Source organism: Marmota monax, unplaced genomic scaffold (assembly GCF_021218885.2).
Source record: "Marmota monax isolate L192 unplaced genomic scaffold, Marmota_monax_Labrador192_F-V1.1 WCK01_AAM20220418_F8-fsc00314, whole genome shotgun sequence".
In the NCBI taxonomy this organism is placed as follows: domain Eukaryota; kingdom Metazoa; phylum Chordata; class Mammalia; order Rodentia; family Sciuridae; genus Marmota; species Marmota monax.
The window spans coordinates 946568-969599 of NW_026692675.1; the positions used below are offsets into that span (position 1 = coordinate 946568).

The 23032-nt window shown below is 40.4% G+C and overlaps 1 pseudogene; it reads left to right on the forward strand.

Moving 5' to 3' along the window:
• Positions 1–22662, forward strand: part of LOC124093959 (probable RNA-binding protein 18) — a 54864-nt pseudogene extending 32202 nt beyond the window's left edge.
• Positions 22663–23032: the final 370 nt, after the last annotated feature.

Here is a 23032-nt window from a genome sequence, read left to right on the forward strand (position 1 = left end):
CTTTTGGGTCTGCTAGGTATAGAATCATATCATCTGCAAATAGTGATAATTTAAGTTCTTCTTTTCCTATTTTGATGCCTTTAATTTCTTTCATCTGTCTAATTGCTCTGGCCAGTGTTTCGAGAACTATGTTGAACAGAAGTGGTGAGAGAGGGCATCCCTGTCTTGTTCCAGATTTTAGAGGGAATGCCTTCCATTTTTCTCCATTGAGAATGATGCTAGCCTGAGGCTTAGCATAGATTGCTTTTACAATATTGAGGTATGTTCCTGTTATCCCTAGTTTTTCTAGAGTTTTGAACATAAAGGGATGCTGTACTTTGTCGAGTGCTTTTTCCGCATCTATCGAGATGATCATATGGTTCTTATTTTTAAGTCTATTGATGTGGTGAATAACATTTATTGATTTCCGTATATTGAACCAGCCTTGCATCCCAGGGATGAATCCTACTTGATCATGGTGCACAATTTTTTTGATATGTTTTTGTATCCGATTCGCCAGAATTTTATTGAGGATTTTTGCATCTAGGTTCATTAGAGATATTGGTCTGAAGTTTTCTTTCTTTGAAGTGTGTTTGTCTGGTTTAGTTATCAGGGTGATGTTGGCCTCATAGAATGAATTTGGAAGTTCTCCCTCTTTTTCTATTTCCTGAAGTAGCTTGAAAAGTATTGGTATTAGTTCCTCTTTAAAGGTTTTGTAAAATTCTGCTATATACCCATCCGGTCCTGGGCTTTTCTTAGTTGGTAGTCTTTTGATGGTTTCTTCTATTTCCTCAATTGATATTGGTCTGTTTAGGTTGTCTATATCCTCCTGACTCAATCTGGGCAGATCATATGACTTCAGAAATTTATCTATGCCTTCACTATCTTCTAATTTATTGGAGTGTAAGGATTCAAAATAATTTTTGATTATCTTCTGTATTTCTGAATTGTCTGTTGTGATATTGCCTTTTTCATCCCGTATGCTAGTAATTTGAGTTCTCTCTCTTCATCTCTTCGCTAGCATCGCTAAGGGTCTGTCGATTTTGTTTATTTTTTCAAAGAACCAACTTTTAGTTTTGTCAATTTTTTCAATTGTTTCTTTTGTTTCGATTTCATTAATTTCAGCTCTGATTTTAATTATTTCTTGCCTTCTACTTCTTTTGCTGTTGTTTTGCTCTTCTTTTTCTAGGATTTTGAGATGAAGCATGAGATCATTTATTTGTTGGTTTTTTCTTTTTTTAAGGAATGAACTCCAAGCAATGAATTTTCCTCTTAGAACTGCTTTCAATGTGTCCCACAGATTCTGATATGTTGTGTCTGTGTTTTCATTAATCTCTAAGAATTTTTTAATTTCCTCCTTGATGTCTTCTATAACCCATTGATCATTCAGTAACCTATTGTTCATTCTCCAAGTGATGTATGGTTTTTCCTTCCTTCTTTTATCGTTGATTTTCAGTTTCATTCCATTATGGTCAGATAGGATGCATGGTATTATCTCTACTCCTTTATATTGTCTAAGCGTTGCCCTGTGACATAATATATGATCTATTTTTGAGAAGGATCCATGTGCTGCTGAGAAAAAAGTGTAACTGCTTGATGTTGGGTGGTATATTCTATATATGTCAATTAAGTCTGGGTTATTAATTGTGTTATTGAGTTCTATAGTTTCCTTATTCAACTTTTGTTTGGAAGATCTGTCCAGTGGCAAGAGAGGTGTGTTGAAGTCTCCCATGATTATTGTATGGTGGTCTATTAGACTCTTGAACTTGAGAAGAGTTTGTTTGACGAACATAGCTGCACCATTGTTTGGGGCATATATATTTATGATTGTTATGTCTTGTTGGTGTATGGTTCCCTTAAGCAGTATGTAGTGTCCCTCTTTATCCCTTTTGATTAACTTTGGCTTGAAATCTATTTTATTTGATATGAGTATGGACACTCCTGCTTGTTTCCGAAGTCCATATGAGTGATATGATTTTTCCCAACCTTTCACCTTCAGCCTATGTATGTCTTTTCCTATCAAATGCGTCTCCTGTAGGCAGCATATTGTTGGGTCTTGTTTTGAGATCCATTCTACTAGCCTGTGTCTCTTAATTGGTGAGTTTAAGCCATTAACATTTAGGGTTATTATTGAGATATGGGTTGTTGTTCCAGCCATATTTGTTTATTTATGTTACTAAACATGGTTTGTTTTCCTATTTGATTATTCCCCCCCCCCTTTACTGTCCTACCTCCCACTGTTGGTTTTCATTGTTATTTTCCATTTCCTCTTCCTGTAATGTTTTGCTGAGGATGTTTTGAAGAGATGGTTTTCTAGCTGCATATTCTTTTAACTTTTGTTTGTCGTGGAAGGTTTTAATTTCATCTTCCATCCTGAAGCTTAATTTCGCTGGATACACAATTCTTGGTTGGAACCCATTTTCTTTCAGTGTTTGAAATATGTTATTCCAGGATCTTCTAGCTTTCAGAGTCTGTGTTGAAAGATCAGCTGTTATCCTGATTGGCTTTCCCCTAAATGTAATCTGCTTCCTTTCTCTTGTAGCTTTTAAAATTCTCTCCTTATTCTGTATGTTGGGCATCTTCATTATAATGTGTCTAGGTGTGGATCTCTTATAATTTTGCACATTCGGCGTCCTGTAGGCTTCTAGAATTTGGGATTCTGTCTCATTCTTCAAGTCTGGGAAGTTTTCTTGTATTATTTCATTGAATAGACTGCTCATTCCTTTGGTTTGGAGCTCTGTACCTTCCTGTATCCCAATGACTCTTAAGTTTGGTCTCTTAATGTTATCCCATATTTCTTGGATGTTCTGCTCATGGTTTCTTAACAGTCTTGCTGAGCTGTCTATGTTCTTTTCCAGTTGAAATACTTTGTCTTCATTGTCTGATGTTCTATCTTCTAAGTTTTCTACTCTGCTGGTAGTATTCTCAATTGAGTTTTTAAGTTGGTTTATTGCTTCCTGCATTTCTAGGATTTCTGTTTGTTTGTTTTTTATAACCTCTATCTCCCTGTATAGTTGATCCTTTGCTTCCTGGATTTGTTTGTGTAATTCCTTGTCGAAGTGATCTTTCATTGTCTGATTTTGCTGTCTAATTTCTTCCTTGATACTCCAGATCATCTGAAGCATATATATCCTGAATTCTTTATCTGACATTCCATCTGCTGCAGCTGTTACCTCTTCTAAAGTTGAGCTGACCTGCATTGCTTGTAGTCCTTTCTTTCCTTGTCTTTTCATACTGCTTGCGTTTCTTTCTTCTTGGTGAAACTGTTGTGTTTTTGAAATTATTTCCCCCCCTATATATTTATATTGCTCTTGTTTAGTTGAAAATTCTCCCTTGCAGGTGCGGGCAGGGGCTCTGCTCTGCCCCTCCTCCAATTGGTGTGAGGTGTCTACCACGCCCGCGGACCCCTGGGCCTGATCCGCTGTTCTGTCGCAGGTCTGCCTACCTTGCAGGTGGGGGCGAAGGCTCTGCCCTGCCCCTCCTACCATGCCCGGGGACCGCTAGGCCTGATCTGCAGGTTGGTCGCAGGTCTGCCCACCTTGTGGGCAAGGGTGTCAGTTCCGCTCTGCCCCCACTCCAATTGGGGTCACTTGACCACCACACAGGCGGGCCGCTGGGCCTGATCTGGGCGCGCGCTAAGGCTCTGCTCTGCCCCTACTCCAGTTGGGGTGAAGTGTGTACCACGCTGGCAGGCCGCTGGGCCTGATCCACAGGTCTGTCGCAGGTCTGCTTACCTTGCCAGCGTGGGCGGTGGCTCTGCCCTGCCCCTCTTACCACGCCTGCAGACCGCTGGGCCTGATCTGCAGGTTGGTCGCAGGTCTTCCTACCTTGCGGGCGCGGGCGGCGGCCCCTCTCCTCGCCTCTGGCTCGACGACAAAGCGAGAGAGACTCGGGTATCTGTGACTCACCCTCCCTACCAGGGGACCAACTGTTTCCGTCGCCGCTGGCACCGATGAAGTTTTCTCCTCGGCCGCTCTCCGATGACATCAGATCTCTGCCATGCTGGCATCCCCTGTTCTATGGCTGAATCCCATTTTCTTCTCTTCCAATAGGCGGAGCTGTGCCCTCTGAGCTGAGCTTCTGCCCTCTATGTGCTGACAGAAATCCCTGTACGGTGGCTCCTGGGAGTCTCTCAATCCTGTTAGTCCAGAGCCCTTTCACTTATCCGGCCCCTCCCCCTGTTCCTCCTCCCAGCCAGCCAGCCAGGTCCTGTTCACCAGAGGCGGTTCCCCAAGGATCTGATTACACTTGCAGCCCCACCGCGTGTCCTATATCCCGAACGATGAACACCCTCTCTGTCATTCAATTAAGCCCCAGTGCTGTGGTGGGGTGATCTGGGAACCAACAGTTTAATTTTTCAGGACCCCTTTGGTGGGCACGCCCCCAGAAACTGGCGGCTAAGATCTTGGGTGTCGCCGCTGGTGTTAAGGGGAGGTGGGGATCTGGAATCCCCTCTGCTTCCCTACAGACACGCCTCCGGTGGTTTCCTGGCTGCTTGTATCTGGAGGGGGTGGGAGTCACACACCTGCTAATGTGGATTCCGCTGGGAAGGAATTCTGTCGGCGGAACTCTGGTGATGTCACCACTCTGCTATGGCAGGCCCCAGGCTCCTTGCCAGAGTGTCCGAAGGGAGGGGTGGGACTGGTCTGTCTCTGGTTGGTTTCAGCTCCCGGTTTGCTATTTCATGAAGGCTTGGCGAGAGACCTCTTCCTAGAGTCCCTGCACCGCTCCTGCTGCGCTGCGCCTCGGAGGCTATCCGCCCTGACGCGGGGCCGCGTGCAGGCAGCCGACAGTCGCCGAGTCGCGCGGGCAGCGGCTGGCGGGTCTGGACCTCTGCGCTGTGTGGCGGAGATTCACTCGTCTAGCGCAGACTGTCACCTCCAAAAAATCCTTCCAATTCCCGGCCGGTCTCTCTTTAGTGGAATTTTGCTAGGAGTTTCTCAGCAGGTCATATCTAAGCGTATCCATGCGTCTCTCTGACCCCTTTGTTGAGGAGGTACTGAAAGCGCTGCCTCCCCTCTCGCCACCATGTTGGATCCCTACCAACTTGAATCTAATGTATGAAATATGATATGTCAAGAGCTTTGTAATGTTTTGAACAACCAATAAAAAAAATAAAAAAAATAAAAACTTCTTTTGCTGTAGCTCTGAAAAAAAATGGTTTGCTGAGCAAATTAACAATGTAAACTGGAAGAATTAAAGAGAATGTCTCAACTGAAAACACAGTAGATATATATGCTGACATAAAAAATATGTTGATTGAAAATCATTCTTCCTGGGCTAGGGTTGTAGCTCAGTGGTGGAGTGCTTGCCTTGCATGTGTGAGGCACTGGGTTTGATTCTTAGCACCACATATAAATAAATAAATGAATAAAATAAAGGCCCATAAACAACTAAAATGAAATTAAAAATAAAATAAAATCATTCTTTGTTGGGGTTTAAGTGTGCAGAGTTTAGCTCCCTCAGGCCTGACTTTTTGCAAGAGCTATGGCTGTGATTTAGGTCAGCTGAGGCAAACCTCAGTTAGGAGGAGGAAATGTTCTCTTCCCCTTATCCCAAGGCACAAGTTCTGCATGGTTTGGCCAAGAGGAAGAAGCTTCCTGCATACTTATCCTGGGAACAGTACATTCTAAAGAAACAAATGCATCCTCAGGGGATTAGTTAATGTCTACAAAGAACTTTAAGAGGGTACTTATCAAATGAAAAGGAACAGTCTGAATCTAGCTCTGTGTATCCGCTGAGGCATGATATTTGGACAATGTGGGTAAAGTGTTATTGAAGAATTTCTTGCTTTGTTAGAAGAAGAATATAAAAGGAACTTGCAAGTAAACCTCAGCATGCAGTTGCGATTGCTGCCTTGGCTCTGCATCCCCTGTGTCCTGGTTATTTCGCGACCCTTACCCAGGGACCCGAACGCTCTAGATGTTCACAATTCTTGCTCAAAAAAAAAATATGCAAGTTGGGACATCAAAAATTCAAAGTGTGGAGAGGTATGGATTGCAATTATAATGTTTTATTAGTGTATTTTCTCTTTCTTTTTACTTTTTCTGTCTTACTTTAAAAGATTATGTTATGTTGCTATTATTCAGAATAGTTTGTAGTAGTCATAACATAAATTTTTAGGCCTCAAGGTAGTCACCAAGCAAAAGTCTGTCATTGAAAAACTTAATAAGAAAGAAACCAAAACACACTTACTAGAGTTAGTCTCTTAACAAGAGAATCTGTGAAGGAAGAGGAAAAAAAAGAACCCTAATGAAACTCAAAACCAAATTATGAACTGGCTTTTGTAAGTCCTTACTTACTAATAGTTACATCAAATCCAAATGGATTAAATTCTTTCATTAAAAGTCACATATGAGTGAATGGATTTTAAAAAAAGACTCAACAATATGTTTCTTATAAGAAACTCTAAGGACACAGATAGATTGAGGGCAGAGAGAGGAGACAAACTCAACAATTTTAATATAGTCAATTTATCTTTAAATATTCTAATAGCAGGATTATAATCTGCAGGAGATCCCGGATAAAGACCACAGGAAGCAACAAGAAAAACAAGTGTGGAACTCCTGTGCTCATTGCTTCTCTCTGAACATGTAGAGGTCATCATCAAAATGTACCCAATGATGTATCATGTAAAATGTATCATGCTCTTAATGAGAATTAAATTTCAGTGCATGAAACCTTGATGGCACTCAAACCGTATCCAACCATTGCAGAGGTCATCACTAGGACATCTCTCAAATATGAATGCCATGCTTGAGTTGCCCAAATATATTTGAACGTTCTTGATCCTGCCTAGGTTCAAAAGTCAGACTGGTTTCCACACCATAAGTCCCTACAGAAAATGAACTGGTTCCGGTAAAAAGTCTTCAGGTAGAAGAAGTTCCAATAGGCAATAATGCACCCATTTCAATCCAATAGTTCTCTTTCATCTTGAAATTTGTACGTTTCTAGAGATATCAATATACTAACAAAAATAATTTAAGGCTATTTTGGTCAAAGAGAGGAATTTTCAACTTTAAAAATACTGTTTCATCATAATATATCAAAATACACTCTACTGTCATGTATATCTAAGAAGAAGAATTAAAAAAAAGTTGAGAAAACTATCCATTTTTATTAGGAGAGTTGCACAAAATGCTACCTAGAAGAACTCCATAGAATGCTGCCTAGAAGCCGTTACAAACAGAATATTAAGAAGAAAAATATGAAGGTATGGCCATTAATTATCTGATGTGCTTAGGAAATAATGAGAGTTAGAAGGCACCAGCATAAGCAGAAGCTCTCCATGCCATTGAGTGCCATATTGTGGATGTAATTTAAGTTAATACTCCTCTAATTATTCAAGTAATTCATGCTTATTATAGAAAACTTGGAAAGACAGAGGAGCACTGTAAAGAATAAAATAAAAATCACTTGTAATCTTTCCCACTTTTTATAGCTTTCTACTTTTTTTTTCTGCATACAAACTTACAAAACAGTGATGAGATGGTGTTATATAAATAGCTTTGCATGCCACTTCTTTCACTTAGTGCATTGTAAACATTTCCCCATTTTATCCAAAATTACTGGTTAATGTAAAGTTTAATGGCTGTGGACACTGCGGCCCAGAGATCCAGAGAGAGAGAGTCACTCCATGCCCACACATGGGGTTTCCTCTTGTTTCTCCTACTAACAGCCAACTTCTTATGATTACCCTGTCACTTGTCATATAATCTAACACTTCCATATTCTCACATCCTACCTCATAAACATCTCAGCCAACCCTCCAGACTCCTTTCTACCATTAGAAACTGTAAACCACTACACAAACCTATTGACTATGTGGTAGAAGATAACTGAACTCATCATTTCTCATTATGGCGACAAAACTATAAATGTAAAAATAGAAGCTAACTGATATATGGCTGCATGTTGGGGTACATTGAGTGCTGTAATATTAATCTCCCCCTTAAAGGTGAGATATTGGTAACCTATAGGGATACTATAAGACAATAGGGCAGAGGCTGTAATACCTCAGATCTACACTGCAAGAGAAGAAGACACATAGACATCATGAAGAAATGAGAGAGGAAAGTGCCCAAAACAAACCAAGATACTACAATAGAATTCATAGGTAGTGCAGAGGGTGAAATGTCAGAGAAGGAGTTCAGAATATACATAACTAAAATGATTTGGGAATTAAAGAATGACCTAAATGAGCAGATACAGGCAAAAATTGATCATTCTAACAAAGAGATAAGAGAACAAATACAGATTGCAAGAGGTTACTTCAGGAAAGAGATAGAAATACTAACAAAACAAAACAAAACAAAAACAAGTAAACAAATAGAAATCCTTAAAAATGAAAGAAACAGGGGGGAAGGAAGATGGCGGCGAGGGGAGTGCATTACCCCCGTGTGCTGCTTCACTGTGTGGGAGTATGACAAGTCAGGACGGCTAAAGGATATCTTGTTAGGAATTTCCAGCAATAGTGGGGTGCGCCGGAACCTGGAGGAAGGATTTCCATCACACGAGGATCGGCTACCGGGACTCAAATGCGAGAGGTTTGTCGCACGGAGGGTAAAACTGCTTATTCAGCAAATCGCCCCGCGGCTAGAGTCTGCAACGCGCGCTGGGATAGAGACGCAGGGTTACAGTGCTGCAGTTTCTGCCAGCCGCGCAAGCACCGCACTCAGGGCTGAATTCTGGGTTAGAGACGGGGGAAGGAAGCGGTCCATCTCAGTTCTCCACACCGGTCAGACCACAGAGGAGGCCAGCAGCCACCATGTTGGTAAACTGACGTCACCATACCTGTTTTTGACTGACCGCAGCTCATTCAGCCATAGAACAGGTAATTTCAGGCTGCAATTCGCCTGCGGCTTGCAGACAGATTGCTAGGGTTCAGCGCCTGGGTGCTTCTTAAAATCTGATCTTATCGGAGTGAACACCGAGCGCGGGGCGGCCGAGTTCCGGCTCCCGGAACCGTCACGGAACCGCCCTGGCTCAGGGCTGCGGAGCCTGCGGAGGCTGCTTCTTGGACCCTGCTACTATCAGAGCAAACACCAAGCACTAAGAAGCCGAATTCCGGCTCCCGGAACTGAGCCCGCGGGGACTGCTTCTTGGAGCTTACACTTATAGGAGCTTACACCGAGCACGGAGCGGCCGAGTTCCGGCTCCCGGAACCGTCCCGGAACCGCCCTGGCTCAGGGCTACGGAGTCTGCAGAGGCTGCTTCTTGGACCCTGCTACTATCAGAGCAAACACCAAGCACTAAGAAGCCGAATTCCAGCTCCCGGAACTGAGCCCGCGGGGACTGCTTCTTGGAGCTTACACTTATAGGAGCTTACACCAAGCACGGAGTGGCTGAGTTCCGGCTCCCGGAACCGTCCCGGAACCGCCCTGGCTCAGGGCTGCGGAGCCTGCGGAGGCTGCTTCTTGGACCCTGCTACTATCAGAGCAAACACCAAGCACTAAGAAGCCGAATTCCGGCTCCCGGAACTGAGCCCGCGGGGACTGCTTCTTGGAGCTTACACTTATAGGAGCTTACACCGAGCACGGAGCGGCCGAGTTCTGGCTCCCGGAACCGTCCCAGAACCGCCCTGGCTCAGGGCTGTGGAGCCTGCGGAGGCTGCTTCTTGGACCCTGCTACTATCAGAGCAAACACCAAGCACTAAGCAGCCGAATTCCGGCTCCTGGAACTGAGCCCGCGGGGACTGCTTCTTGGAGCTTACACGTATAGGAGCTTACACCGAGAATGGAGCGGCCGAGTTCCGGCTCCCGGAACTTCCCTGGACCGGGGCTAGGAGCCCGCGGAAACTGCGTCTCGGTCTGGGTCCTGATGAGGGCCGGTCAGGACTCACCCGTTGCTTGGGTTGCCCGGCAAGGGGAACGAAATGCTGCCATTTGCATAGGATACCAACATGGCAGAGATCTGATGTCAGCAGAAAGCGGTGGAGGAGAGATCTTCATCAATACCAGCGGTGACATAAGCAGTTGGTCTCCTGGTAAGGGGGGTGAGGCTCAGTCACCCGAGTCTCCTCAATTTGTCCTCGAGCCAGAGGGAAGGAGCCGGGCCGCCGCCAGCCCCCGGAGCAGGCCCAGGGGGCTGGTGCCATTGCCAGCGTGGTGACCGCGTGACCCCAATTGGAGAGGGGGCGGAGCGGAGCCGCCACCCACACCCACCAGGTGGGCAGACCCACGACCCAGTAGTACATGGGCGTGGTAGGAGGGGCAGGGCAGAGCCGCCCTTCACGCTTGCAAGGTAAACAGATCTGTGACAGCCTGGCGGGTCAGGCCTAGTGGCCTGCCAGTGTGGTACACACATCATCCCAACTCGAGTAGGGGCAGAGCAGATCCTTCTCCCACACCCGGATCAGGCCCTGCCGGTGTGGTGGTCACGTGACCCCAATTGGAGTGGGGGCGGAGCGGAACCGCCACCCGTGCCCGCAGGGTGAGCAGACTAGTGATCAACCTGCAGATCAGGCCCAGGGGTCCGCAGGCGTGGTAGGAGGGGCAGGGCAGATCCGCCGCCCGCGCCTTCAAGGTAGGCAGACCTACAACAGACCGGCGGATCAGGCCCAGGAGCCTGCCGGCGTGGTACAAACACCACCCTAATTGGAGTAGTGACAGAGCAGAGTCGCCTCCCTTGCCAGGAACAGGCCCAGCATCCTGCAGGCGGGGAAGTCACGACACCCCAATTGGAGTAGGGGCAGAGCAGAGCCTCCACCCGTGCCCGAAAGGTGGGCAGATCTGCGACCGACCAGCGGGACAGGCCCAGTGGCCTGCTGGTATGACAGACACGTCACCCCATTTGGAGTAGGGGCAGAGTAGAGCTGCCGCCCGCGCCTGCAGGGTAGGCAAACCTGCAGCCGACCGGCGGATCAGGCCCGGTGGCCTGCCAGCGTGGTACACTCGTCACCCCAATTGGAGTAGGGGCAGAACAGAGCCGCCACCAGCTCCCAGAACAGGCCCAGTGACCTGCTGGCGTGGTAGCCACGACACCCCAATTGGAATAAGGAGAGAGCAGAGCCGCCGCCCGCACCTGCAGGAAAGATACACAAGCAGTATGAAAAGACAAGGAAAGAAAGGACCACAAGCAATGCAGGTCAACACAACTTTAGAAGAGGTAACAGCTGCAGCAGATGGAATGTCAGATAAAGAATTCAGGATATACATGCTTCAGATGATCTGGAATATCAAGGAAGACATTAAACAGCAAAATCAGACAATGAAAGATCACTTCGACAACGAATTAGGCAAACAAATCCAGGAAGCAAAGGATCAACTATACAGGGAGATAGAGGTTATAAAAAACAAGCAATCAGAAATCCTAGAAATGCAGGAAGCAATAAACCAACTTAAAAACTCAATGGAGAATACTACCAGCAGAGTAGAACACTTAGAAGATAGAACATCAGACAATGAAGACAAAGTATTTCAACTGGAAAAGAACATAGACAGCTCAGCAAGACTGTTAAGAAACCATGAGCAGAACATCCAAGAAATATGGGATAACATTAAGAGACCAAACTTAAGAGTCATTGGGATACAGGAAGGGACAGAGCTCCAAACCAAAGGAATGAGCAGTCTATTCAATGAAATAATACAAGAAAACTTCCCAGACTTGAAGAATGAGACAGAATCCCAAATCCTAGAAGCCTACAGGACGCCGAATGTGCAAAATCATAAGAGATCCACACCTAGACACATTATAATGAAGATGCCCAACATACAGAATAAGGAGAGAATTTTAAAAGCTACAAGAGAAAGGAAGCAGATTACATTTAGGGGTAAGCCAATCAGGATAACAGCTGATCTTTCAACACAGACTCTGAAAGCTAGAAGATCCTGGAATAACATAATTCAAACACTGAAAGAAAATGGGTTCCAACCAAGAATTGTGTATCCAGCGAAATTAAGCTTCAGGATGGAGAATGAAATTAAAACCTTCCACGATAAACAAAAGTTTAAAGAATTCGCAGCTAGAAAACCATCTTTTCAAAACATCCTCTCCAAAGCATTACAGGAAGAGGAAATGGAAAATAACAATGAAAACCAACAGTGGGAGGTAGGACAGTAAAGGGGGGGGGGAATAATCAAAGAGGAAAACAAACAATGTTTAGTAACAGAAATAAACAAATATGGCTGGAAGAACAACCCATATCTCAATAATAACCCTAAATGTTAATGGCTTAAACTCACCAATTAAGAGACACAGGCTAGTAGAATGGATCACAAAACAAGACCCAACAATATGCTGCCTACAGGAGACGCATTTGATAGGAAAAGACATACATAGGCTGAAGGTGAAAGGTTGGGAAAAATCATATCACTCATATGGACTTCGGAAACAAGCAGGCGTGTCCATACTCATATCAAATAAAATAGATTTCAAGCCAAAGTTAATCAAAAGGGATAAAGAGGGACACTACATACTGCTTAAGGGAACCATACACCAACAAGACATAACAATCATAAATATTTATGCCCCAAACAATGGTGCAGCTATGTTCGTCAAACAAACTCTTCTCAAGTTCAAGAGTCTAATAGACCACCACACCATAATCATGGGAGACTTCAACACACCTCTCTCGCCACTGGACAGATCTTCCAAACAAAAGTTGAATAAGGAAACTATAGAACTCAATAACACTATTAATAACCTAGACCTAATTGACATATATAGAGTATACCACCCAACATCAAGCAGTTACACTTTTTTCTCAGCAGCACATGGATCCTTCTCAAAAATAGATCATATATTATGTCACAGGGCAACTCTTAGACAATATAAAGGAGTAGAGATAATACCATGCATGTTATCTGATCATAATGGAATGAAACTGAAAATCAACGATAAAAGAAGGAAGGAAAAAGCATACATCAATTGGAGAATGAACAATAGGTTACTGAATGATCAATGGGTTATAGAAGACATCAAGGAGGAAATTAAAAAATTCTTAGAGATAAATGAAAACACAGACACAACATATCGGAATCTATGGGACACATTGAAAGCAGTTCTAAGAGGAAAATTCATTGCTTGGAGTTCATTCCTTAAAAAAAGAAAAAACCAACAAATAAATGATCTCATACTTCATCTCAAAATCCTTGAAAAAGAAGAGCAAAACAACAGCAAAAGAAGTAGAAGGCAAGAAATAATTAAAATCAGAGCTGAAATTAATGAAATCGAAACAAAAGAAGCAATTGAAAAAATTGACAAAACTAAAAGTTGGTTCTTTGAAAAAATGAAAAAAATCGACAGACCCTTAGCCATGCTAATGAAGAGATGAAGAGAGAGAACTCAAATTACTAGCATACGGGATGAAAAAAGCAATATCACAACAGACACTTCAGAAATACAGAAGACAATCAAAAACTATTTTGAATCCTTATACTCCAATAAATTAGAAGATAGTGAAGGCATAGATAAATTTCTTAAGACATATGATCTGCCCAGATTGAGTCAGGAGGATATAGACAACCTAAACAGACCAATATCAATTGAGGAAATAGAAGAAACCATAAAAAGACTACCAACTAAGAAAAGCCCAGGTCCGGATGGGTATACAGCAGAATTTTACAAAACCTTTGAAGAAGAACTAATACCAATACTTTTCAAGCTACTTCAGGAAATAGAAAAAGAGGGAGAACTTCCAAATTCATTCTATGAGGCCAACATCACCCTGATACCTAAACCAGACAAAGACACTTCAAAGAAAGAAAACTACAGACCAATATCTCTAATGAACCTAGATGCAAAAATCCTCAATAAAATTCTGGCGAATCGGATACAAAAACATCAAAAAAATTGTACACCATGATCAAGTAGGATTCATCCCTGGGATGCAAGGCTGGTTCAATATACGGAAATCAATAAATGTTATTCACCACATCAATAGACTTAAAAATAAGAACCATATGATCATCTCGATAGATGCGGAAAAAGCATTCGACAAAGTACAGCATCCCTTTATGTTCAAAACTCTAGAAACACTAGGGATAACAGGAACATACCTCAATATTGTAAAAGCAATCTATGCTAAGCCTCAGGCTAGCATCATTCTCAATGGAGAAAAATGGAAGGCATTCCCTCTAAAATCTGGAACAAGACAGGGATGCCCTCTCTCTCCACTTCTCTTCAACATAGTTCTCGAAACACTGGCCAGAGCAATTAGACAGACGAAAGAAATTAAAGGCATCAAAATAGGAAAAGAAGAAATTAAATTATCACTATTTGCAGATGATATGATTCTATATCTAGCAGACCCAAAAGGCTCTACAAAGAAACTATTAGAGCTAATAAATGAATTCAGCAAAGTGGCAGGATTTAAAATCAACACGCATAAATCAAAGGCATTCCTGTATATCAGCGACAAATCCTCTGAAATGGAAATGAGGACAACCACTCCATTCAAAATATCCTCAAAAAAAATAAAATACTTGGGAATCAACCTAACAAAAGAGGTGAAAGACTTATACAATGAAAACGACAGAACCCTAAAGAGAGAAATAGAAGAAGATCTTAGAAGATGGAAAAATATACCCTGTTCATGGATAGGCAGAAATAACATCATCAAAATGGCGATATTACCAAAAGTTCTCTATAGGTTTAGTGCAATGCCAATCAAAATCCCAAAGGCATTTCTTGTAGAAATAGAGAAAGCAATCATGAAATTCATATGGAAAAATAAAAGACCCAGAATAGCAAAAACAATGCTAAGCAAGAAGTGTGAATCAGGCGGTATAGCGATACCAGACTTCAAACTATACTACAGAGCAATAGTAACAAAAACAGCATGGTACTGGTACCAAAACAGGCGGGTGGACCAATGGTACAGAATAGAGGACACAGAAACCAATCCACAAAACTACAACTATCTTATATTTGATAAAGGGGCTCAAAGCATGCAATGGAGGAAGGATAGCATCTTCAACAAATGGTGCTGGGAAAACTGGAAATCCATATGCAACAAAATGAAACTGAATCCCTTTCTCTCGCCATGCACAAAAGTGAATTCAAAATGGATCAAGGAGCTTGATATCAAATCAGAGACGCGCCGTCTGATAGAAGAAAAAGTTGGCTACGATCTACATTCGGTGGGGTCGGGCTCCAAATTCCTCAATAGGACACCCATAGCACAAAAGTTAATAACTAGAATCAACAAATGGGACTTACTCAAACTAAAAAGTTTTTTCTCAGCAAAAGAAACAATAAGAGAGGTAAATAGGGAGCCTACATCCTGGGAACAAATCTTTACTCCTCACACTTCAGATAGAGCCCTAATATCCAGAGTATACAAAGAACTCAAAAAATTAGACAATAAGAGAACAAACAACCCAATCAACAAATGGGCCAAGGACCTGAACAGACACTTCTCAGAGGAGGACATACAGTCAATCAACAAGTACATGAAAAAATGCTCACCATCTCCAGCTGTCAGAGAAATGCAAATCAAAACCACCCTAAGATACCATCTCACTCCAGTAAGATTGGCAGCCATTAGGAAGTCAAACAACAACAAGTGCTGGCGAGGATGTGGGGAAAAGGGTACACTTGTACATTGCTGGTGGGACTGCAGATTGGTGCAGCCAATTTGGAAAGCAGTATGGAGATTTCTTGGAAAGCTGGGAATGGAGCCACCATTTGACCCAGCTATTCCCCTTCTTGGTCTATTCCCTAAAGACCTAAAAAGAGCATGCTACAGGGACACTGCTACATCGATGTTCATAGCAGCACAGTTCACAATAGCAAGAATGTGGAACCAACCTAGATGCCCTTCAATAGACGAATGGATAAAAAAAATGTGGCATTTATACACAATGGAGTGTTACTCTGCATTAAAAAATGACAAAATCATAGAATTTACAGGGAAATGGATGGCATTAGAGCAGATTATGCTAAGTGAAGCTAGCCAATCCTTAAAAAACAAATGGCAAATGTCTTCTTTGATATAAGGAAAGTAACTAAGAACAGAGTAGGGACGAAGAACAGGAGATGAAGATTAACATTTAACAGGGATGAGAGGTGGGAGGGAAAGGGAGAGAGAAGGGAAATTGCACGGTAATGGAAGGAGACCCTCAGGGTTATACAGTGGAGGGGGTAGAGAGAGAGGAGGGGAGGGGAGGGGAGAGGTGGGGAGGGGGGAGGGTGGATGATGGGAAAGGTAGCAGAGCACAACAGACACTAGTATGGCAATTTGTAAATCAATGGATGTGTAACTGTTGTGAATCTGCAATCTGTGTATGGGGTGAAGGTGGGAGTTCATAACCCACTTGAATCAAAGTGTGGAATATGATATGTCAAGAAATTTGTAATGTTTTGAACAACCCACAATAAAAAATTAAAAAAAAATAGATAAGGAAACTGAACAGGCAAACCTCAAAAGAAGAACGGCAAAGATAAATAAATAAATAAATAAATAAATAAATAAATAAATAAATAAAACTTTGTTCCCATTAGAAATGCAAATTGGAACATCACATTGAAGTCTACATAGCAAACTGGCATATATTGAAAGAATATTCATTTTTTGTGAGGGTTCAGGAAGTAGGCAGTCTCAAGCACCACTACTGATAATGTGAACTGATGGAAGTTTACTGAAAAGCATTTTGACTATCTGTATAAAAAGTAAAGTCTACTTTCCATTTGACTTGGAAATTCTTCTACTAGAAACACAGTATCCGGATCCAAGATATCGACAGGCAGTAGCTGTGAAAAAAATTTCACAGCAATGTTTACAATAAGGAAAATTCCACCCTACTAAATATCCAAAGAAAGTTTTATTTCAATAAATTATGGTATATCTCATATATCAGAATAACAGCAAAACTATAGATATCTATTTCTTGGCATGGTAAGATGTATACAACTTAATGGTTAGAGAAATAGCAAATTATACCATAGTAGGTGGATCATTATTCTGAAAACAAATAACCTAATCAATAAATGGAGCGAGGACTGGAACAGACAATTCTCTGAAGATGATACACAATCAATCAACAAATTTATGAAAAAATGTTCATCATCACTAGCAATTAGAGAAATGCAAATCAAAACTACTCTGAGATTTCATCTCACTCCAGTCAGAATAGCAGCTATTATGAAGACAAACAAAAATAAGTGTTGGCCAGGATGTGAGGGAAAAGGTACATTCTAATACATTGCTGGTGGGACTGCAAATTGGTGCAGCCAATATGGAAAGCAGTATGGAGATTTTTCAGAAAATTGGGAATGGAACCACCATTTGACCCCAGCTATCCCTCTCCTCGGTCTATACCCAAAACACTTAAAAACAGCACACTACAGGGACACAGCCACATCAATGTTTATAAAAGCACAATTCACATTAGCTAAATTGTGGAACCAACCTAGATGCCCTTCAATAGATTAATGGATAAAAAATGTGGCATATGTACACAATGGAATATTACTCAGCAATAAAAGAGAATAAAATCATGGCATTTGCAGGTAAATGGATTGAATTGGCAAAAATAATGCTAAGTGAAGTTAGCCAACCTCAAAAAACCAAATGAAGAATGTTTTCTCTGATATAAGGAGGCTAATTCATAGTGGGATAGGGATAGGGAACATGGGAGGAATAGATGAACTCTGGATAGGGCAGAGAGGTGGGAGGGGAAGAGAGGGGGCATGGGTTTCAAAATAATGGTGGAATGTGACAGACATTATTATCCAAAGTACAGGTATGAAGACATGAATTGGTGTGAATATACTTTGTAAACAACCAGAGATATGAAAAATTGTGCTCTATATGTGTAATAAGAGTTGTAATGTATTCTGCTGTCACATATAAATAAAAAAATTGATTAATAAAAAAAAATGAAAGAAACAATAAGCCAATCAAAAAATTCAGTAGATAGCATTCATTACCAATAGACTGGATCACTTGGAAGACAGGACCTCAGAAAACGAAGACAAAATATACAGTCTTAAAAATAAAGTTGACTTCACACTGAAGATGATAATAAACCATGAACAGAATATACAAGAAATAGGGGATACCATCAGAAGACCAAATTTAAGAGTTATTGGGATAGAGGAAGATTCAGAGATTCAAACCAAAGAAATGCACAATCTCTTCAGTAAAATAATATCAGAAAATTTCCCAAGCATAAAGAATGAATTGAAAAATCAAATACAAGAGGCCTATGGGACACCAAATGTGCAAAATTAAAAACAGATCTACACCAAAACCCATTACAACAAAAATGCCTAGCATATAGAATAAGGATAGAATTTTAAAGGCCGCAAAAGAGAAAAATCAGATTACCTATAAGGGAAGACCAATTTTGATCTCAGCAGATTTTCCAACCCAGACTCTCAAAGTCAGGAGATCCTGAAAAACCATATACCAAGCTCTAAGAGAGAATGGATGCCAACCAAAAATCTTATATCCAGCAAAATTAAGCTTCAAATTTGATGATGAAATAAAAACCTCCCATGATAAACAAAAACTAAAAGAATTTACAGCAAGAAAGGCTGCACTACAGAACATTCTTAGCAAAATACTCCATGAAGAGGAAATGAAAAACAACAATGAAAATCTTCAAAGGAAAGAACTACAATAAAGGAAAAGCTAACCAAAGGAGAAACCAAGTCAAGTTAAATACCGAAAACAAACAAAAATAAGTAGTAAGAAAGTTCATGTGTCTTTCAACCCTTTTTGGTAAATTTTTACACATAACAATTTTTACTACAATATTATCTAATTTTTCAGGTTTATTTTGTATTTTTTGTTTTCCATTTCTCTTCACAAAGTAACACTAATATTTTCTTTAAAAGTTTTAGCATTTTATGTTATATTTCAATATATAATTAATCTGGTATTTGTATATACATTGCCTGTGATATGAGATGAGGTATATTTTACTTTGTTATAATTAAAAAAACCATTATTCAAGATTGAAGGATGAAAAAGATCAATCAGAGTAAAAATTGTTTAATAAGGTATTTATAAAGGTAAGGGCAAGGTTGAAGGAAACCAACAAATTTTGTGAAGCACCTTTCCTCCTGTATACTTGGAGGTATAGGAGGTGAAAGAAGAGAAAACCTTGTAGGACAAGGTGAGCTAACCGAAGTTATTCCCACGAAAAGCATGAAAAAACCAACTCACAGTCTAAGAGTCTTATAGGGAAGAATAAAGAACCTTGCTTTAATTTTGTATATTTCAAGTTCATCTCTTTGGTGTCCCTTTCTGATGCAACTCAACAAGAAACTACATGACAAGGGGACTTATAATGCAGCGTATAGCATATATCTCACCAAAAGGTTAAAGATGGAGAAAGGAGCCAATGTAGCCAATGGCAGCCATTGGTTACATGAAGCTACTGAGTATTTGAAATGTGTCTAGTCTGAATTGAGGTGTGCTATGTGTTAAATAGACATTAGATTATAAAGAATTTAGTAATTCAAACAAAATGAACATGAAATATATAGCTAACAATTATTTTCTTTGCAAATTATGTTGGTAATCCATTGGGTTAAATGAAAATATATTAAAATTAATTTCTCTATGTGTCATTAAAAAAGAAGTAAAGGAAACAAGGTAAAATATTCTGTATCTTGACTGTAGTACTATATATCCATATGAATATATATGTTGTCATTTTTTTATATTTTTGTTGTCAAAATTCATATAACTATAAAACTAAATAGGGCAAATTGTACCATATATGTTATATCTCAACAAATATGACCTTAAAAAGAAATTTAGTTCATGAAGTGTTCTAACAGTATTGGTCACATACTAACCACCTGATAAATAATGTCTATTATTATTATTTTTTTAAATTTCTTTTTAGTTGTAGATGGACACAATATCTTTATTTTATTTTTTTAATGTGGTGCTGAGGATCGAACCCAGTGCTTCACGCATGCCAGGTAAGCACTCTACCACTGAGCTACAATCCCAGCCCCAATAATGGCTACTATTTTTATTCATTAAAACAACCAGCATCAGGCTGATTCATAGTGGGGTAGGGAGCGGGAGCATGGGATGAATAGACAAACTCTAGATAGGGCAAAGGGGTGGGAGGAGAAGAGAGGGGACATGAGGTTAAAAATTATGGTGAAATGTGATAGACATAATTATCCAAAGTACATGAATGAAGATATGAATGGTGTGAATATACTTTGTATACAACCAGAGATATGAAAAATTGTGCCCTATATGTGTAATATGAACTGTAATGCATTCCACTGTCATATATAATGAATCAAAATTTGAAAAAAAAAATTTAATGGCTGTGTAACAGCCCACAATATGCATATATGTATGCCTTGTAACTTATTAAAGCAATCCTCTGTTGTTGGCTATTTTTATTATTTACAGTTATTATGATAATATATGATGATATAATAAACATATGTTAATTAAGCATTCTCAGAAATATAAAAATTACCAAAATGCTCTTCAAGTTCATGTCACTTGTGTAGAACTTTAGAAGACAAGACTATTTCGGTTTTTTGATTTAATGTGAATGGTTGTTTATTCTTATTGGTCACCTTCAAGGGTCATATGAGCACAGTATAAGAGCACACAACTCTGTGTTCAACCAAAGGACAGCTGTGAGAATGGAAATATGATTTCTGATACTTCATGTACAACTGTCACAACAAAGGTCAAATGAGAAGTCACTGACATGCAGTTTTACATAGAGTTTAATATTTTTTTTTTTTTTTAGGAAAAATGTGAAAAAACAGTGTAAGAGCATTCCCACTGCCTCTCTGAATCTGCTCAAAAGCAGAATATTAATTCTGTACTGGAGACAACTCTAGACTTGCATCACTCCAGAGGCCCTTTGACCTTCCTTCTTTACCTTTAAAGGAGGACATAAAATTCCCATGTAAAAGAAGATTTCCCCATATCAGAAAGTACCAACATACTGTCTTAAGCCAGAAGTTTATGGTAAGGAACAAACAGCAGCTTAATTCTCAAGGATAACAATAACAATAAGGACCTATAAACTTTTCTAAGAGTCCCACTCTGATGATGACTGCTGAACAGGAAAATGCTATACACACATTTAGCAGGAAAACTAATGGAGATGGCGGCTACCTTCATCAAATGCCATAAAATTTTCATAAGCAGTCTAAGCATAATTGTTAAGAACAAGCAATGTGTGGGAGAAAGAGAAAAGTGTAAACTTTTTAACAATAATTATATTTATGATATGTCTGTTAGAACATTTTTCATTATTCATTCAGACCTTCAAGTTTTTAGGATTTTGATCAGTGAAGTTCAATAATGCATATATGATAAATATCTAAGTAATCTAAATAATTATATAAAACACATTAATTTGCTAACACAAATTTGTTCATGTGTGGGTTTTTATTACAGAACAATGAGACTTTTCAGTATGGTAACAATCATTTTCTGTGCCACTCTCAGAAAGTGTACAACAGTACTCAGTAACAGTACAAGTAGATATTTTACACAATATTATTAATAGTACAACCCCTTTAATAAGCAGTAAGGAGATTCCTCAAAAGATTAGGAATGGAAGCACCATATGAGCTAGCCATCCCATATTGGTATTTATGCAAAAGAGTTAAACTCAGGATACTATAGTGATATATGCATTCCAAAGTTTATAGTGGAACAGTTCACAATTGCTGAGTTGTAAAACCAGCCTAGTGTTCATCATCAGATGAATGGATAAAGAAAACGTGATATATACACATGGGGTTCTACTCAGCCATAAAAAAAGGAAATTATGTCATTTTCTGGTGAATGGATAGAAATGGGTAATTTCATACCTCATGAAATAAGCCAGACTCAGAATGTGAAGGGTTTAATGTCTTCTCTCACATGCGAAAGTTAGAGAGAAAAACAGAATTTTTAAAAAAGGGAGAGATGTCTTGAAAATAGAAGGGAGAATAGTGGAGTAGAAGAAGGCAGATAGAGAAGGGAGTGGGAAAGGGGAGGAACTGCAGAATGAAATTGACCAAATGACGTTATGTGAATTCTTAAGTATATATCACAATAAATTCTACTTGGGTGTTGAAGCGGACGGAGCTAGACGTCCGTCAGACCCGGAGTTAGGACCTGCTTTTGGGGCATGAGCTGAGGATACAACGTGGAGGCCACCAGTATTTCATAGAGATTGATAGATGCAGAAACCAAAACTCTTCCCTTGGAGAACGCATCCATCCTTTCAGAGGACTCTCCACAGCAAGGGCACAGATTATGGATTGGCAACCTGGACCCCAAAATCACAGAATACTACCTCCTCAAACTCCTCCAGAAGTTTGGTAAGGTGAAGCAGTTCGACTTCCTCTTCCTCAAGTCAGGTGCTTTGGAGGGACAGCCTTGAGGGTACTGTTTTGTTAACTTTGAAACTAAGCAGGAAGCAGAATAAGCCATCCAGTGTCTCAATGGCAAGCTGGCACTGTCTAAGAAGCTGGTGGTACGATGGGCACATGCTCAAGTAAAGAGATACGATCATAACAAAAATGACAAGATTCTTCCAATCAGTCTTGAACCTTCCTCAAGCACTGAGCCTACTCAGTCTAACCTATGTGTCCCAGCAAAGATTAAAGCCATTGAAGCAAAGCTGAAAATGATGGCAGAAAATCCTGAGGAGTATCCAGCAGCACCTGTTTATTCCTACTTTAAGCCACCAGATTAAAAAAAGGACTACTTCTTATTCTAGAACAGCTTGGAAATCTCGAAGATGATGGTTGTGAATTACTGTGGCAGCAAAAGCAAATTGGTCTCCACACCTGACTCCTCTGCCTTGGTACTTTGTAGATGGTATTATCCAACAGAGCACAATCACATGTTAGAGTTCGGTAACATAACATTTTGGATATTCTTATGGATGTGTCTTCCCTGAACTATGTGTAGAATTGAGCATCATCCAGAATAAATAGGATTGTGTCCAAAATTTTGATTTGAACACTGGGATGCTCTAGTTGGCCGGTTTGTTTGGATTAGTAACTACAGAAACATTATATAGTATGCCAGAGAGAAAGTCAAACATACAAAATGTTATTATTCAATCAGGAAAGTAAATTTATTAACCTCTATCAAAAGAACATTTTTCTG